Here is a 20,132-nt window from a genome sequence, read left to right as displayed (position 1 = left end):
TTTCTCTCCCGTAGAAGTTGAATTGTTTGTGAGTGCCATGTTTTCTCAGGGTGGCAGAAAGCCGTAAGCAGTCTGAGCCAGTCTGTGGTAGATTAGTGTCGCAGAGCTTTTGTTGAAGTCTCTACCCACTGTGAAATGAACAGTTAAAGGAGTAGCTCGGCACGAAAATCAAATTTACAGTTTTCCTCTAAGTGCAAGTTTAGCTGAATTTTGTGCTCCATGTATGGAGTTTCTTTAGTTATGCACTGGATCTATGAGGCTAATTTAGCTAACAAATAATGACAGCTTACCCCTCCCCAGATGGCATTTTTGTAAACTGCATGACTAAATCAACCAAGATGTTATATAATCTCAGATATGTGTGAGGTAACAACTTCTACAGAAAAGGAAAAGGAACAGGCCAATTTGTTTGGCTCCAAGAACTCTTAAAAGGCTTCATCCAGCTGTTAGGTCCAAGGAGGTGCATAGTGCAGCATTCCCACTATCTGTAAAAACACCTGAGAAACATGGCCCATGTCTTTTAAATTTTGTTTATTTTCTATCATTTCTTCTTTAGTCCATATGCTGTCTTTAGTCATAGCCATGCCATATGTACATACAAAAATCCAAACTCCTGCCCCTTGAGCCATAATTGTAGCACCATAGTGCTAGCGCATGAGATCACTGAGCCCCTGCAAAAAAAAAAAAAAAAAAAAAAAAAAAAATATATATATATATATATATTTTTTTTTTTTTTTTTTTTTTTTGCATGGGCTCAGTGGTCTAATGCGCTAGCACTATGGTGCTACCACTATGAAGCTACCAAGAGTTTGAATCCTGAGTGATGCCGCTTTGCTATCAGCAGTCCAAGTCCAAGAGTGCACAATTGGTCATGCTCTCTCATGGGTGCGCTCTCAACCCCTGGTCTAGACAATGTAATTACAGTATTGCAATGAGTGATATCCAAAAAAATGTTCTCAGAAAGTACAACATGCAGTTTCCACCCACCACTTTTTTCCTTTTTTTTAACGATTCAGTCACTGGTAACAGATTACACTTATTGTCGACGGCTGTTTTTCCCTAAAAGCACATATGAGCTTAAATGAGTAATTACCGTTCTGTAAAAAATCAGCCTGAAGTCTGAATTTCATTCTGTGAACGTATAATGACAAACACACTCATGTAATCCTCTGTGACCTTTTCTGTTTAAGAGACAGTAGAACAAAGAGCGAAAACCTTCAAATCACCTTCATTAAATGCAGTCTGAAGGCCCACAGTCCTGCTCGCTGTCCAGTCTGAAGCACAGCAGGAATTTTCTCTACATCACTGAAAATGTGTAAAGCATAGTTCATCAGGGAATCTGAATGGATGTGTGTATGTGTGTGTGTGTGTGTGTGTGTGTGTGTGTGTGTGTGTTAATGTGTGGGTGGGTGAGGGAGTGAGTGTGTGTATGCACCTGGTCACGCACATTTGTCAGTTGGAAACACTGGTTAAGAGAAGGATCTGTATTACTTCTTTTCGACCAAATGAACTCTGGATCTGGAACTGGTTCCATTCAATTCTCAGAAGCGTAGTGCTATCCAGCGAACCAGGATCAGGATCGGAACCAAGGATGTGTCATCATTGGAGGGTGTGGCACAATGCATAATGAAAGTAAACAGCAGACCACTGCATGCTATTCGAGGGGGTCGCCATTGCTGCTTTCTCTTTTCTCTACAAATCGACACGCTCATGGATGTCGTCATTTTCATGCTGAAAAACCTGCTGTTTGCTGATGGGTTCCTGAACCTAAAGCTATTCCCACCCTTGCTTTATCCCCTACCATCAAACTCTATGGACTAGGTGTAACAGGTGTGGATTGTTTATCAGTGGTTGGATTTTAGCCTAACTAAGATGCCAACACTTAAAAATAAAGGGGTTCTGCCATAGGGGAGTGATGCCATAGACGAACCACTTTTGGTTTCATAAAGAACCATGGGTTTCAAACTCCATTATATTTTCCTAAGGATTGTCTTAATATTTGTGAGTCATGATGTGATTGTAAACCGCAGAACTGTTCTCAGCTCAGCTCTTATGATGATGGATCCCATTGTCCTCATAAACTGAAGAAATCCCAAATAGGAAAACACTAGCGAATGTTAGAATCGCAGCAAAAACTGTGAAAGTGGATTTTAAGAAGAAGAACAGTTGGTGAATGAGGCCCTATGTTATGTTATCTTGGGAGCCGCTAACATGGGATGTTCTAGAGCCGCTGTAGTAAAGGTGTATTGAGAGTGGCCTTCTCGCACATTGAGTACCTTCCAACGGCATAACAGTGGTGCCCCAGGAGCCACTGACAGAGGGGAACGACAACTCCTGCATGGTACAATGCAATCGATGTGGACTGTGGACCATCTAACCCATTCAGCTAGTGTCATTTGAGCCAATAGTGGTTATTCCCATTTTTAGGTGATATGACTATGTATATTCAGTGGCTTTGTAGCAGTCAGTACTACACAAGTGGCTATATGGAAGCAACGGCCAGTTCTCATGTCTGTGTGTGGGCGCCATGCCAACGGGCCTGAGGCTCTGTGGGGATCCCTCACGTCTCTCAGACGACCTGGCTGCCAAGGAGAAGTCTCAGTCGGTCTCCCTCTCTCTCTCTCTTTATCTCTCTCTGGGTGTCTCTCTCTCTGCACTCTCTTTTCTTTTTCCCATCATTGTTATTCTGCTGTTCCCTCTGGTCTCCAGCCATAACCGCATGACTTCACAGGTCCAGAGAGGGAGTGTAATCGAACGGCTCGTCTCCTTTCTCTCTCTCTCTCTCTCTCCGCCCATCTGCCTGCTGCTCTACAGACTTATCCTTTGACTAATTGGACTCGCCATGTTGCTTCCTGTGTGGAGCTGGATCAGGAGTGATCCCAGAGAGAGAGAGAGAAGAATCACGGAAATTAGGACTTAGGGCCGGACTCAAACTTGGACTCCTTCGAGACTTTCTGTCTCTCCTTTGTCCCGCCACTGAAATACTGGTCTTGTCGTTGTCTCATATCAGCAAAAGAGTAACAGCACGAGACATGCAAATAAAAACCAGCCACAGCTTTCAATGTAAGTTAAGGTTACAATGTACATTAGGACCATTTCTGTTGGTCCGTTCGTCCTGACATTTTGACATGGTGTAAAGAGCAGCTGACAGTTTCAAATTATGTAAGAGAGATGTCTGATGTTTGGTAAACAGATTTGGAGTGTGCTTTGGCAACAGTGTCAGTTATTATGGGTATGACAGTGAAACGTCTTTAAAAGAGCGCTCAGGCCTCACTGGGCTCTCAAAACAGCCTCAATTGTCCGTGGCATGGATTCCCCAAGATTTTGGAAACATTCTTGTGAGATTTTGATCCACGCTGACATGCTTACATCACAATTTCTGCATTCCATCAGGAGCACTTTCAAGCTGCAAATCTCCCATCCAATTCGATCACATTCAGAACCAGTGCTTGGGAAGGTCCATGCGTTCATGCTGCTGACCACCACATTTTGAGCCTACCATCTGTAAGCTTCAGCAGAAATCCAGATTAATCAGATCAGGCTACATTTTCCAGTCTACAGCTGTCTAATTTTGAAGTGGAAAGCCAAAGTGGTCTTCTGCTATTGTAGCCTACTGTTGTAATCTCAAGTTTTAATCAAGAGATGGACCGAAGTCTTTGGGGCAATGGACTGTGTCTTTGGGGCTGATTGGCGGCCCACCAGGCAATGGACAATGGACTGTGTCTTTGGGGCTGATTGGCGGCCCATACCGACAGAGGGGCTGGATGCTGAATTAACCTTTCCGGTTTAATGGTGCAGGTGCAGGTGCAGTGTCTCTCAGGATAAGATGTACTTTACTTTTTGGAATCAACCAAATTTAAAATGCTGTAGACCTCCAAGCACCAGCTAAGAGAGCGTGTGAATTCCCATGCAGAATTTCACCGTAGATACCCAGGTAACATGTCCATGTGGACCCTGTAAGGCTAGCCCAACTGGAGACCAGAGAGTTTCAAAATTTCCATGTCCATGGGTTCCATGTTGGCCCCACATATGGATGCCCAACAAGGTCAGTGATGAGACTAGGGGGGTTAAACATGAGCCCCATCTGGGTTGTACATTGGGTGGTACTGGGTGATTAGGGTGGGCTGTAACAATTGGAAAGCCCAACTGGATCCCAATACCAACTCATATACAAACCCATTTAGAGCCCACCATGCCCACCTGGAATCCACCTAGCCCCTTTTTACCCATGTAAGCTACACATGAGCATGTTTGCTAGGTAGCATTTTGTTTGCTATTAGTTCTGCTGATACTCACTGAACTAGGCTGAGTGATGTACTCTCTGGTTACTGGTCTAACCAGAGAGTCTTTAGCGTGCTTTCCCCACAAGGTTAGGCAGGTTACTGTTACTTTTTAAACACTGGGGCTGCAGCTGTGAGTGAGGTCCATATTGCCATATAGCGGTTGAATGAGGAATATGGAGAGCGGCATTAACTCAGGAAACAGCTAAATTCGGCTCTCAGGATCAGATAAGTTATAGGCCAGATGCATAGTTGGACTGAAAATTGTCCAATACTGATAGCCAATCAATCCTTGCTTTTGCTTTTCCTCTGTTGTAGAGAAATTCCCAAGATATCAGCAGTTCTGGAAATACTCAGACCAGTCTCAGACATCACGTTTTTCCCATTTTGGTGACCATATCTGCCTGATTTGGCTAATTAGATACTTGCAGGGATGAGTAGGTATATTATATATATTGGTGTACCTAATAAAGAGGTTAGTGAGTGTATTAGTACCACACTAACAACACTACTTCCGTACATAGTCTAAAGGCCTAAAACGTCCTGTATGATGGCCAAAAGCGTAAGATAGAGAGAGAGAAAGAGAGAGGGAGAAAGTGCTACAGCTAGAGAACAAAAGAAAAGTCCCAGACAGGAAGTTGTGTACATTCTCCAGAGAGATCCTGATGCTGCCTGGGTTCCACACCACGCACCTGCTGCTTTGCTATGGTGTCCCTGGAAACTGAGGCATGAAGGGAATGGACCTTGCTCCATCCTCTGCTGACCAGCTGCTGTGGCTGTGACTGGGACGTATGGCTACTAGCACTGGCATTCAGAGTCCCTCTGTGTTGAGTTAGTCATTGGGCTTCTCCCTTTAAAAGGCTGGAGTGATTTAGGCCAATGCAGCTGTCCCCACGCCATAAAGGCTGGACAGGCAAGCTGTGCACTTCAATAAGAGCAGCCATAAAACACTGCTCCAGGCCTTTCCAGTCCAGTCCAGGGCAGGATGATGTACTATATGCTAATAAGGTGCGGTCAGACAGAGAATGGGATGAAAAAGTGAAGAAGGCTGTGAAGGACAGAAGAGGAAATGAAGGGAATCAAGAATAGAGAGAGAAAGAGAGCGAGAGAGAGCACATAATAGAGTATAAAGAGATACAGCGATCAGCCATAACATTAAAACTACTGACAGAAGAAGTGAATGACATTGATTATCTTCATCTATAGTGGCATCTAAGAGGATATTAGGCAGAAAGGGAACAGTCAGTTCTTGAAGGCGATGTGTTAAAAGCAGAACAAATGGCAAGGGTTCAAATTGCAGTGGCCAGACAACTGGCTCAGAACATCCCCAAAACATCAGGCAGGTCTAGGTGTAGGGTGTCCCTGGTATGCAGTGGTCAGTACCAACCAAAAGTGCTCTAAGGAAGGACAGCCAGTGAACCAGCAACAGGGTCATGGGTGCCAGACACTCATTGATCAACGTGGGGAACAAAGGGCTAACCCATCTAGTCTGAACCTGCAGAAGAGCTACTGGAGCACAAAAGAGTCCATGTCTCGATGGGTCAGAGCTCTTTTGGAGGCACAAGGGTGACCTACACAGTATAGGGAGCAGATGGCTTCATCGTTAAGGCTGACACCGGTATTGCAAATTAAAGGGACCATGTCATGGACAACCAAACATACATGACAATATTAATAATGAAGGTTTTTCATAGGTAAAATACCAATAAATATAATAAAGGGGCATCAAAGAGGGGAAAAAAATAAAGTATATAATAATGTAGAATATCGGTTCTTTAAAGCTTAGATATATATCAACAATGTCATGCAAAACCATATTTGTCCATTTTTTACATATTTCACTTTTTGACATAATGTGAAACGAACAGTTATTCATTATCATTGTCATGATGAATGAACCAATAGAAATTCTCAAAAATGGCTTTGAATAAAATCGTTTTACATTGACTTCCATTTAAAGTTAGGAGGGTTTTTTCTTTCTCCTGTAAAATTGTTTTTTTGGAGAAGCTGCATTTTTGTGCAGCAGCACAAATAAGTATGTATAAAGATTAGATATAATGGCTGTGGAGTGTGTGTGAGGTAAAAGGGTGTGGTTGGGTCTCTGGTGTGTTGTCATTGTTAGGTCTTTCACAGAGAAAGAGAAATACCCATGTCCATCATGGTTATTATTCTCTTCAGTATTTCAATTCCTTTTACCAGCCTCATGATCCAAATCCATTCAAATCCAATCGCCCACTCTCTCTTTCTCTCGCTCCTTCTTTTTTACTTGCTTTCTCAGCATCATTAAATGGTCCCCCCTATGGTCCTTCTTCATGCATCAGTTCTTTCTTATCCAGCCACAGCAGAGAGCGCTCTCCATACGGCCAGTATGACTGTGGTTTGATTCCTTTCCAGGGCGGACTATTGTTGGACTTCACTGCCAGGCCATGTTGAACATTACTGAGCGGCACAGTTAACCCTAAAGAACTGGACTGACTCCTCGGTGGGTCAAGATGTTTTGTTCTCCCCTAATACGTACATATGTTATGTGGACAAAAGTAATGAGACACCTGCTCAATCAATCATCAGTAATTAAGGGTATTACAAACGGAGTTGATCCTGCTTTTGCTGGAGTAACAGTCTCTACTGTTCACAGAAGAATTTCATGCATCTGTAAGCTGGTGTGGTGTAGCTAGCTTAGCACCTGCTGCTTTCCTCTGAGTGTGGCGACTGTCGAGCGATGCTGCATCAGCTGCAGTTTAACAGTGATGAAGCTTTAGGAGTGATGAGGGGCCAATTGTGCTCTCTCTGACTCTGGCCAAAAGGAAGGCTTTAGAACATTGCTGTGATGATTGCTTTCAGCGTCAAGAGCGTTAGTAAGGTCAGGATGTTGGATGATCACCACCCCACTCCACCTCACGCCCCCCCCCAACTCCCCAACTCATCGTAAAGTATTAGTTAGAGCACCACCATCATTACAGAGACCACAGTTTCACTGCTCCACAGCTTAGGGGGGCTTCATACACCGCCAGCCCACTCCTGGCTTGCCAATTGTTTCGTATTAATCTGCTCCAAACAGTCCTATTCTATTGACAATATATCTCTACAGGGATCAGACGAGCTGTGTGTGTGTGCATTTGCATCTGTGCCATCAATGGGTGCAACTTAAAGTAGCTGAATGCATTTATTAGAAGGGGTGTCCACAAACTTTTTTTGTTAACCTTGAAAATAAAGATTTGGAGTCATAGCATAAAAGAACCACTGTTTAGTACATGGTTCTTTTGACATTTTGGTATTTTTGCTCTTGCTCTGATCAGTTAATTAGCTCCAGATTTTCCCTCACTGTGATCATTTAGGAGACCGGTAATATACCGCAGGCGCATTTCTCTGGTATACGACTATATACTCTACCATTGAGTGCATTTGCTATGTAGGTCACTGTAGCACTGTAGTTAGCCACTGTGCTACTCTTTAAATGGTTTGCTACCTAGCTAAGTATCCTAGCTATATCTGTCGTGATTCTTATTTTATTTTCTTACGCTAGAAAAGTTTAAGCTAAATAGTTAGAAAACAAATTTTAGTACTAGGCAAGCATAGCTTAGGTCAAGCCAGTTTAGATCAGCTAGCTTGACTGTAATTGAAATTTCATGATTTAGGCTGGCTAGTTTTGGCCTAACTTAACTGTATGTCATATATAAATGCAGTGAATAACATGCAGTGCGGGAGTTATGCTTGAGGCCCTTTCAGTTGTTAAGAAATAGTATGACCCATTACCCGTGGGTTTCTAACATGGCTAACATTAGAAAACACTGTTTGCTGTGTATAATATTTAAGAAATCCCATAAAATCTTATGCTTCTTTTGTTTTGGGGGCGTTAACAGCCCCATACACACGTATCCGGAACATTTTAATTACAATTTTTTCTTCCTTTCTTCAATTTTTCTGTCCACCCAGAGATGTGCTAGCTAGAGATGCTTTCCTATTATGGTTTCCAAAAGCCTCCACCTTAGAGAGCATTTTCTGAAAGCTTCTGTGTTTTCCTGTGGACGGGAGGCCAAAAACACAGACAAAAATGTTCACATTTTTGAAAAGATCTGGATACGTATGGACTTTTTTAACTTTCAGACTACCCCAACCACCCTCAAAAGCCTCAATGAAATTCACACTCTGTTCTATGCACATATCCGACCTCATCTTCCCACATAACCCCCTACTTCACCCCCAACCTTCCCCCACGATCAGATTTCTCCCATGAGACCTCAAGCAGAACTATAGCGCGGCATCTCAGGAATTGTTTGTCTTGGAAGGTTTTAATATACATAGTTGAGCAGCCATCCTAATTGCAGGCATATTGATGGAGAGATGGGGAACACATTACCTTCCATAATACCCCCCTCCCCAGTCTAGTCCACCTGTTAACCTCTTGACAGAGCCTGGGATTTGGAAAGGAGAGATGAGAGAAGAGATGATGAGTGTGTACAGAATGGAAATATGACCACAGGGTATTTTGTTGTGTCTGGCTGGTTTTAAAATGGTCAGTGGGACAGATTCAGGATCTGGTTGCAAATAATCCTTTATATGTTTTACTGGAGCCCTAGTTGAGCCAAGCCCAAGCTTTTATAACTTAGTTCTACAAAATATGAATACCTTGGGTTTGTCATGGAATTACTGAATAATATGCATTGGTAAGTGATATGAATAGGAAATTATGGGGTGAGTGGAAGATGAGGCGTTTTTCCACATAAGTTGTATCCAGATTTCATTTGTTAACGGAAAATACCATTATTAGCCAACTGCCCCTACCGAGATGGTAACAACTGTTTGATTCAACCCTTGGTAAAGAGTGCCTGCCATTCCGTAGACAACTGTAATCACAAAAGAACATGGAAACATCCCATGATAGCCGAGAATTCCCAAGAAAAAAAGGCCCAATAATCTTTGCAACACTATTTAAGGCAGAATGTAGGGGTATATGACAAAATCATTCTGAACCACCAAACCAGTGGGTCTTCAGTGCAACGCAATTAACCCTAAAGCCCCAGGGAAGCTAAATCGAGGCTGGGCTAGTATTTGTCCATACGTCTCCTCTCTCTGGGAGGTCCTAATCTTGGTTATTACTTACATAAGCAGTAGACCTAAGCTTACCAATCAGAGAAAGCAGATGTGGACTGTTACATGCACATAACTTTAGCTAAACTATCTCTATAGCTCTCTCTCTATAACTATCTATAGCTTCTCTCACAGTTTTACTCTGTTTAAGACACAAAAAAAACATGCTAACTAACTGGCATGCAAAACCAAGAGCAAGCAAGGCAGCAAACTAGCTCATCTGACTCTCTGGTCGTCTTCCAATTCTTCCAACCCCTTCATTTGTCCATCTGTCTGTTTGTCCATCTGTCCAACAGGCCATGTCCTTTGACAACTAACAGAAGCTAGTTAGCATCAATTAGCAAGATGTCATTTAATAAAATATTTGATAATAATGATATTAAATAAAATAGATAGTATCCAATAAAAATGAGGCATATTCTACTATGATTAGAATTTGGTAGCTATTGTAAGCTATTTTATTTTATTTGATAATTTTCTGAAAAGTATTTTTAAAAGGCAGAAAAATGTAAATAATGATGTCATTATAATGATATTATGCAACCAAAAGACATTAATGACTAGTACCCATTCTCTATGCTTTATCCAAGTGTCTGATGGTAGTATGGGTTACTGTTCTTGTGGCTGGTGTGTATGTGGAGTGTGTGTGTGTGGTGGTAGGGTGTATGTGTGTGTGTGGTTGGGGGGGGGTGGGGGGTTAACTGCACCCCCAAAAAGCAGATTATCTCAGCAGCGGACCAGCCGCGTGCACCTCATGTCTCTGTGTGAGCAGCCTGAAACTTGAGCTCCTGGCAGGATTAAGGGGCTTTTTGGGGTGACGGGTGATCGGTGGGTGAAGCGCCCTCGTGTCTCGAGCCAGTCAGTGTCTCCTCTGCATGCTGACCGGCCTGACTGCGCAAGGGATTATGGAGAGGGATGTTACGTGGCTGGGGGTGTTAGACGGGGCCGAATGCAGCCTCACTGAACCTCGTTTACTTCACTTCTGAATCGATAAGTCAGTGAATTGAAGCTGACTTTCCGTACAAACTCTAGGAAGGATGTGGATTATTAGCAGTGAACTGCTGTCAGCACCTACTAGCACAGAGTCTCTTGGTAGTCTCGACTGCATCTGTGTTGAATTCCTCATTGGCATCTGGAAACTAAGCTGACTCCAGCTGGTGGACAGAGGAATGGACTCTGATTAGTTCCATTCAAATGAAAGGGTCAGAAAAGCACGAATGTAAATGGCAGCAGAGTTGGGAGTAACTGTCGTGCAGGGTTCTGGAAGAATGGATGACACTTATGATATACTCAGATGATTGAGATATTGCTCATCCTTACACTTTTATAAAGGATTATGTCGTAAAAGAAATGGCTCTATGTAGAAATATAATAACTTTATTAACCACTTAAATGAATCCATTAATTTTTGGCCTTATATTCACAGAAATCCTCTTTGAAGAACCTTTTAAAACGGGTTCTCTTTAACACCAGAAAGGATTTCACTGTTGTTATGATTCAGCGAACCTTTTTTCTGTGCTATATACACTAGTTAGCCAAAATATTAGGACCATTAGTGACTGGTGAAGTGAAAACATTGATCATCCTCATTTACAGTGACGTCTGTCAAGCTGTGGATAAATTAGGGGCAGCAAGTAAACAGTCAGTTTTTAAAGGTGATGTGTTAAACGCAGGAAAAATGGACAAGCATAAAGGCCTAAGCCACTTTCACAAGGGCCAAGGGTATGAAGTGGTCAGACAACAGGGTCATGGGCACCTAAAGGATCTGCTGCTAACGTCTTAGTGCCAGTTACCACAGGATGCCTTCAAAGCTCAACTATTATAATACTATAATGTTCAACTATTCAGAATTGGGAAGGTTCATTAGAATGATCCTCTGAATTGTAAAACCCAGACAGTTAGAGCTTCTGTAGAGCAGTGGCTTGTTTTATTTCTGTAACATCATGCAGCATGGCAGCACAATAAAAAGTAGGGATGTCCTGTGATGCAGTAGATTGGGACTGGGGCCAGTATTGTTTTCCACTGATCCATTTCTGATCCTTTGTTTCTGTTCTGCACCGCTGTTGTGTGGAACAGTTTACCATAATATCTATTGGGATGTGGAGACCATAGCTAAAATGCCTATGGTGGGCACTACGGTACATAGGGATACCCTTGAGATTCAGCTATATAGTCACAAATGGTTATTCAACACCACTAATCCATTCAGAGTGTTGACTATTATACACAGACCAGAAATAAAGGTATTTCTATGCAACTGGAAACCAAATTATTATGAAAATTGAATTTAACATTACATAAATTCCATCTCTACATTTTCGCAACCCAACACCACCACCCCATCTCCTCCTTTTTTACTTTGCTGTGTCTCTCATCTTTAGCTTTACTTCCAGAGGGGGGTCTCTGGCCTTCTACCACAAGCAGAAGACATCCCGACTCCAACCCTAACCCAAAGTTCTCTGAGTTCGTACACTCTATTACTCCCATTGTCCTTTCATTTTATCAAAAAGGCATATTGGCCTAAAATGTTATGTTACGGTCATATTAAAATAAAGCATTTTAATGGTAGTATTAATCTCCATTTTTGTTGTTTTGATCATTAAGTTTTTCACTTTTTTCTCCCAATCTCCTACTGCCAATTAACCTACTTATTCGTAGCTCCCCTTAGCGCTAGCAATAATAACAGACACTGGAAGGGTAAGGACTGCGAAGCCAGCTTTCGATGCGGCATTGCCGGGTAGCCGACATAATTTGAGGAAAGAGCTGGGTCCCCAGCTCCAGAGCAGAGCAGAACAGTTAACATACACCTGTGATTGACGAAGGGAGAGAGTAGCATTTACCTACCCAGAGAGCACAGCTAATTATGCTCTCTCAGACTCTGGTCGCTGATGGCAAAATGGCATGGCTTGGGATTCGAACTCGTGACCCCCAGGCCATAGTGGAAGCTCATTAGACTGCTGAACTGTTCTGAGTTGCTTGTTTCTTACTTTTGGAAATAATTTGAATCTGGAAGTTACAATTTCATGGACCAATAGAAATGCTCCTTCTGTAAAATGTCTCTAGTGTCCAGGGAAGGCTTTCTACTAGATTTCAGAGCACTGCTGTAAGAATATGATTTGCATTCAGCGACAAGAGCGTCAATGGGGTATTCTAAAGATATTGGATGGAGCACCAACCTTCATTCCAGAGAACACAGTTCCACTGCTCCACAGCATAAAGTCCACAGGGGCTTTATGCCCCTCTAGCCCACCCCTAGCATTAGGCATGATTCCAATAGGCTCAAGGTTATCTGTTCCAGAGAGTTCTATTTTGTTGGCAGGCTTAAAGTAGCTGATTGCATTAATTAGAAGGGGTGGCCACAAATATTTGGACATGGACTGGATAATGTATCTTAAAGGTGTAAGGAACCTTCAAAAACTATACCTGCATTGGGATGGCCGACCTCGGCTCTAAAGGTTAATGGTGTAGGAAATTCTGAGTTGGAAAATTCCGAGTATGAATGCAGAATAACACTCGTCTTTTAAAACTGTGTTTTTAACTTGTTTTATTTAAGTCCTGAGTCCAAGAAAGCGGCCCACAGGCTAATCCCTGGGATTCCGAAATTGCTCTCAAGTGATTAAGAAGATGGGTAATTTATGAAAGCCTCTACTGGACCATCTTAAGAGGCTGTATAACCTCCCATTACCAGGCAGTAAATCTGGCCTCCAGCTTGACTCTCTGCAGCCCCCTGCTAGCGTGCCATTGAGCTGCTAGCGGCCCTGCTTCTGATTTAATGCTGTGTTTATGTGAAACGGAAGCTGGCGCTGTAAAATGGCGATGTCCATTAAAATGTTGGAGTGACGGCCTAGGCATGGTGAATGGATCACTCACACTCAGCCAGTCAACGTTGAAAGCATTTAGATTTACAGTCATGTTCTGACCTGCCCCAGCATTTCATTACAAGTGTACAGGCTGAATTACTGGACAATGTTTCTGTCACTCGAAGAAATCTTCATCTTCTAATTCATGAACAGCCACATGAAGGTCAAGGAAAGGTAGATTTGGATTCCTAGCTAACTGTGGTGGGCACTAATGGGTTTCATTTTTTGAGCCTGGGTTGTCATTGCTTTAGCATTAGCTAGAACAGTACTATAGTTAGCATAATATTAGTGTGTTCATATCAGGCTAATCAGAACAGAGAGAAATAGTGAAAAGAAAATCAGTAGGCAGAAGGAGTAAACAGAAAATCAGAAAAGTAAAAAGGAGTGAAAGGGAAACCGGAACAAAGAGGAGGAGTAAAAAGGAAAATCAGAACAGGGTGAAGTAGTGAAAGGAAACAGGCAGAAGTACCTAAAACAGAATCAGCACAGAAAGAAGCTGATACAGGTAGTAGCACTGTAAGCTGAATCAGTACAGAAAAAAGTACTGAAAGCAGAATCAGAAGAGGTAGAAGGTTTAAAAGCTGTATTGGTACAGAAAGAAGCAGTATCAAAAGAGGTAGAAATACTGAAAGCAGAATCAGAACATGTAGAAGTACTGAAAGCCAAATTGGTACAGCTAGAATAACCACTGAAGGCTAAATCAGTACAGGGAAAAGTACTGAAAGTTGTATTGGTGAAGGAAGATTTCTTGAAAGCAGAATCAAAAGAGGCAGAAGTACTGAAAGCTGAATTGGTACAGATAGAAGTACTGAAAACCGAATTGGTACAGAGAGAAGTACTAAAAGCTGAAATAGTACTGGTAGAAATACTGAAAGCAGAATCAGTACAGAAAGAAGTATTGAAAGCAAAATTGAAAAAGGTAGAAGTACTGGAAGCAGAATCAGAACTGAAAGCTGAATGTGTACAGAGAGAGGTAATTAAGCAGAATTGGTACAAGCAGAAGTACTGAAAGTAGAATCTGGCAGATGTTCTAAAGCAGAATCAGTACAGAGAGAAGTACAGAAAGCTGAATTGGTACAGGCAGAAGTACTGAATGCATAATCAGTACAGAGAGAAGTACTGAAAGCTGAGTTTGTACAGAGAGAAGTATAGAAAGCTGAATCAGTACAGGCAACATTACTGAATGCAGAATAAGTAAAGAGAGAAGCACTGAAAGCTGAACTAGTACAGGCAGGCGTCCTAAAGCAGAATCAATACAGGCAGAAGTACTGAATGCAGAATTAGTACAGAAGGAAGTACTGAAAGCAAAACCGGATATGGGGTAGAAGTAGTGAAAGTAGAATCAGAACAGGTAAAAGTACTGAAAGCCGAATTGGTACAGAAAGAAGAACTAAAAGAAAAAGAAAAGAAAAAGAAAGTACTAAAAGCAGAACCGAAAAAGGAAGAAGTACTTTGTAAGTCGCTCTGGATAAGAGTGTCTGCTAAATGCCGTAAATGTAAATGTAAATGTACTAAAAAATGTATCAGAAAAGGTAGAAGTACTGAAAGTAGAATTGGTACAGGAGGATTCCCTAAAGCAGCATCAGTACAGGTTGAAGTCTTAAAAGCTGAATTGCTACAGGTATAAGTACTGAAAGCAGTAGATTCTCAAACAGACTCCTGTTTGTTCTGTGTGTATCCCAGTACAACTAGCAGTCAAGAAACAGTTCTGCTAAAAATCTTATATCACAACGCTTCATCAACACTTCGAATCAACTGTAGTCCAGCTGACCGTCTTATTCCTTATTCCTTGTGTCCAGCTGGCAGACGGTTCAAGGTGTGACCCCGAGTGATTTATGAGCAGCTTAGCAGCTAATTTCATTCAAAAACAACAGGGAAGGACCTGCACTCTGTCAGTCTGTCTTCAGAGAGCGGTTCTGACCCAATGGCAATGGAAACATGGGCTTGGTGGTGAGCGGTAAGGTGATTAGTCAAAGTCAGAGTGCACACACACACACACACACACAAAAATAAATCAGTAAATGTCAGTATCTGGCAGTAATCAGATGTAACTAAGGTTACTAATGCTGTTTTCTATGCATGTGTGGGTAATGTGGTGCTGATGTGTCTCTCTCTCTCTCTCTCTCTCTCTCTCTCTCTCTCTCTCTCTCTCTCTCTGTTGGCAGCTCTGTGGCATGAGTTTGCCCTCCGAACCACTGAAACTCTAAACTGGCACATTCTGCCTGTGGTTAGCTTCTCTCTCTCTCTCTCCAAAATGTCTCGCCTTTTCAAATGCACACACACACGCTTACACACACACACACATACACACATAGTCGAGCTGCCTTGAACCTGTCAATCATTACATCTTTCCTTATTTCTTACCCGGTTGTTACCTCTTCTTTTCTTGCTGAAGTGAAATATCGTGTATGTCACTGTCACACACAGACCGTGTGTTTCCAACATGTCAATTTTGCAGGAGAAGGAACAAACCTTCTTAACTTTCAATGAAGGCCAATGTACAAGGATTGTATCCCTGGTCATTCTGGAGCATTTCTATTTCTATGAAGTAGAACAGGTACTGAAAGTAGAATTGGCACAAACACTAAAAGCAGAATCAGAAGAGGTAGAAGTACTGAAAGCTGAATCAAAGTTTTATAAGTAATGAAAGTATGGCATGGTAAAAAATTGGTATGGTTAGAAATACTGAAAGCAGAATCAGAAGAGGTAAAAGTACTGAAAGTAGAATCAGTACAGACAGAAATACTGAAAGCAAAATTAGCACAGGGAAAAGTACTGAAAGCAAAATTAGCACAGGGAAAAGTACAGAAAGCAGAATTTGCACAGGGAAAAGTACCGAAAGCAGAATTTGTACAGGATAGAAGTACTGAAAGTACAATTGGTGCAGACAACTACTGGAAGCAGAATCAGAAGAGGTAAAAGTGCGGAAAGCAGAATTGGAACAGAGAGAGGTACTGAAAGCTGAATTAGTAAAGGAATAAGTACTGAGAGCAGAATCGGTACAGGTAAAAGCATTTAAAGCAGACTTAGAACAGAGAAGTACTGAAATCAGAATTGATAGAAGTCCTGAAAGTAGAACTGTAACAGGTAGAAGTACTGAAAGAAGAATCAGCAGAGGTGGAAGTACTGAAAGTAGAATCATAACAGGCAGAAGTACTGAAAGTAGAATTGATACAGGTAAAAGTACTGAAAGCCAAACTAGTACGGGTAGAAGAACTGCTAAAAGCTGAATTTGTACAGAGATGTACTGAAAGCAGAATCAGCAGAGGTAAAAGTGCGGAATTAGTAAAGGAATTAGTACTGAGATCAGAATCAGTACAGGTAAAAGCATTTAAAGCAGAATTAGAACAGACAAGTACTGAAAGCAGAATCGGAATTGGTAGAAGTCCTGAAAGTACAGGTACTGGTACAGGTAGAAGTACTGAATGAAGAATCATAACAGGCAGAAGTACTGAAAGTAGAATTGAGACAGGTAGAAGTACTGAATGAAGAATCATAACAGGCAGAAGTACTGAAAGTAGAACTGAGACAGGTAGAAGTACTGAAAGCCAAACTAGTACGGGTAGAAGAACTGCTAAAAGCTGAATCAGCAGAGGTAGAAGTACTGAAAACAGAATCGGTACAGGTAGAAGAACTGCTGAGAGCTGAATTTGTACAGGGAGAATGTACTGCACTTCAACCAATTAAACAGGACTAATGGCTCTCTCTGTAATGAAAAGTGTTTTCAGTTGGTCAGTGTTCCTTCAGCATTGATGATATCTACAAAATACTCAGATTAGTATATAACAAAATGTATCATGATACAATAAAATATCATCATATTGCCCACCTCTACTATTACAGCTTTTCTAACATCTTGCTGACAGTAACACAATATATTGTAGTATACTGAATCAGAACTCCATTATTGTGATACGTGTCACATCACCAGACTCTTGCCAATATACAGCTCTAGTGGATGACCAGCTTTTTAACAACTTTGACCATCTGAAACCAGCAATCAGCAAAGGCTGGTCTTGAGCTGGATTCCTCAGCAGGGATGTAAAAGCATATTTAATTTTCATTTTATTTAAAGTTAATTAATTTACTTTTGTTGTAATAAACACTATCTCGGCTGTTCTGGCTGGTCAGCAAACATCAACAGTTCAATGGCCAGGTCCCTCTGTAGTTGATCTGGTGTGTGTGTGTGTGTGTGTGTGTGTGTGTGTGTGTGTGTATGAGCATGTGCGTGCATTCTACAGCTGTTCTGTGTATGTGTTGTTTTTAGGCCCACTGTGACTGCACTACTGGGAGTCTCCACAGCATATGGTGCTATACAGAATAATTAACTTCTGTGTGTCAGTGTGTATGTGTGAATGCGTGGGGGGTTGTGTGTCGAGTATGTATGCTTGGTGTATTTCTAGGTGTGTGTTTTCATGTTTGGTATGTACAGTGTATAAACATTTGTGATCTATGTATAATTTCCGGTATACTGACATATCTGTGTGTTCATTTTTTGTCTGTGTGTGTGTGTGTCCCTGGTGTATGTGTGCCTTTTCCTGTGACTGCACATGTTTGTGTTTTAAAAGTGTGGCTGCTATGTATGGGTGATTGTGTTCCTTCAGTTTGATGTATGTGTGTGTTACAGATGGGGCAATCTTAAATACTTGAGTATCAGCTGATACCGATCTGATATTCCTTCTTTAAAAACTAGCACACTAGTGTACCCGGATCTGATGCACTGGCCAGCAGACGCCAATGCCGGCCAGCATTGCACTGGAGTGATGCTTGGACAAAGTGCCACCTACCCACCCTGGAGAGAGCAAGGCCAATTGTGCTCTCTCTGGTCCCGGCTGCCGATGGCTAGCAGCATGACCAGGATTTGGACTAGTAATCCTCTGGTCATAGTGACAGCAGCTTATTCAGCTGAACCACTCATGGAACCGCTGTTTTCTCTTTCTGACACGATGAAATGCTCCAAAATGAGCTTAAATACAGTCCTTTTACATTGTCTTCTATTAGAAGGAGAGAAGTAATTTGGCATTTTGGAGATCGGTTGGTTTTTTGCGCGAGGGCGGGGATATGGGAAATTTGCTGATGTCCAGACGCACTTATTGGTGATGGTTGGTAGTGATTATTCAGCATTGTACAGTAGTATGGCTGCAGAAACCCCAGTTGCTGCTAGACAGCCTCTTTCTCCACCAATAATTCACTGCCAGGATTGAACAGCACTACACAGCTTTTAATGCACTTTTAGCAAGAGGTAAGAAGCCATGTTTATGGGTGTTTTCCTGTAGGTTTTCCAGGAGGCTCTTGTAGGTAAAACAAGCACAGTGTCACATTGGGGTGCAGTTTAGGGTGTGTTTAGACTTTTTAATTAGCTTTGGTTGGATTAAAACAAACACTGGTGTGACTGCTCCGTTAGTGTGGTTCATTGCAGTAAGTACAGTAAGAACACTGCCTTTCAAACAAACCGTCTCTACACAAACTCTGGTGCGGTTGGTTTGAAGTATGAACACAAAACTAACCAAAACATCCCCACATTATAATGCTCCCACCACCATGCTTCACTGTACAAATGGCATTAGCCAGGTGATGACCGGTGCTTAGTTTCCTCCAGACGTGACACTTGGAGTTGAGGCCAAAAAGTTCAGTTTCGTTTTTTTTTTCAAACAGGGACAGAGAATCTTGTTTCTTATGGTTTGAGAGTCCTCTAAGTGCCTTTTACCAAACTCCAAGGAGGCTATCATGTGCCCTTTACTCAGAAATGGTTTCCGTCTGGTCATTGCACCATAAATGTGTGATTTGTAAAGTGCTGCCTGGATGGTTGACCTTCTGAACGGGTTTGCCATCTCCACAAGAATAATCTGGAGCTCTGTTAGAGTGACCCTCTGGTTCCTGCTCACCTCCCTGGCTAAGGTCCGTTACCCAGATCGCTCAGTTTAGCCAGGCGGCTAATCTAGGAAGATTCTTGGTGGTTCCAAACTTCTTCCATTTGTGAATGATGGTGGTCTCTGTGCTCCTTGGGAGCTGTGACCTATGGGTTCTGACACAAATCCTGTTTCTGGGGTGTGCAGATAATGCCTTTAACCCCATGGCTTGAAGTTTGCTCGGACATGCACTGTCAACTGTGGAACCTTATATAGGCAGGTGTTGGCAATCAAGTCAAGTCAAGTCAAGTGGGTTTTTACTGTCATTTCAACTACATACAGAGGACACAGCCATGTCATCACCAATCATGTCCAATCTAATGAATTTACCACAGGTGGGCTCCAATTAAGTTGTGAAAATATATCAAGCAGTACCACTTTTTGGGTTGTCATGTCAAGGGTCATATGAAATTTTACATTTAGATGTCCAAAGATGTCTAAAGACCTGCTTTCACTTTGTCAGTGTGGGATATTTTGTATAGAATTTTGAGAAGAAAAAAAAAGAACGGGGTGTGCAGACCTTTCAGCTTGTCTGTATGTATATGTTCCTGTGTATATGTGTGCATGTGTGTGTGTGTGAGGTGTTCAGTCTCAGTTTCTCTGCAGTTGCTGCTGTTTCTCCATCTGCTAACATGCCTTCAATCTGACATCAGTCGCCCAGGAGAGAACGCCACTGTGTGTGTGCGTGTGTGTGTATGAGTGTGTGTTTGGGGGGCATGGGAGCACAGCTGAGTAGACAGGTCACACCAACCGGCCGCTGATCAAGAACAAGTTTGGGTGTGTGTGTATGTGTGTGTGTTTGTGTATGCGTAGGAGATTACCAATGGTCTGAAGTTCTGAACCAGATTTCCAGAAGCTCCAGAGTGGTTATGTTACGAGGGTGAGAGAGAGAGTTTTTAAAGTGATTCTCACTCGACCTTTTTCTGACAGACCCAAAATAAGATAAAAAAGGTTAGATAATGAAAAGACGTCCACTAACTAATGCTGCAGTAGCA

At 42.1% G+C, this 20,132-nt stretch overlaps 1 protein-coding gene and 1 pseudogene across 1 annotated transcript in view; one reads left to right on the top strand and one right to left on the bottom strand.

Annotated features, from left to right (window-relative positions):
• The window catches only part of gpc5c (glypican 5c), a 241,227-nt gene that overhangs the window by 36,438 nt on the left and 184,657 nt on the right, over window positions 1–20,132 (top strand). The gene's annotated exons all lie outside the window — the stretch shown is intronic.
• LOC140546192 (uncharacterized) lies at window positions 10,166–19,303 on the bottom strand (annotated as a pseudogene).

Source organism: Salminus brasiliensis, chromosome 23, assembly GCF_030463535.1.
Source record: "Salminus brasiliensis chromosome 23, fSalBra1.hap2, whole genome shotgun sequence".
NCBI lineage: Eukaryota > Metazoa > Chordata > Actinopteri > Characiformes > Bryconidae > Salminus > Salminus brasiliensis.
This window is presented reverse-complemented; position numbering and strand designations above follow the sequence as displayed.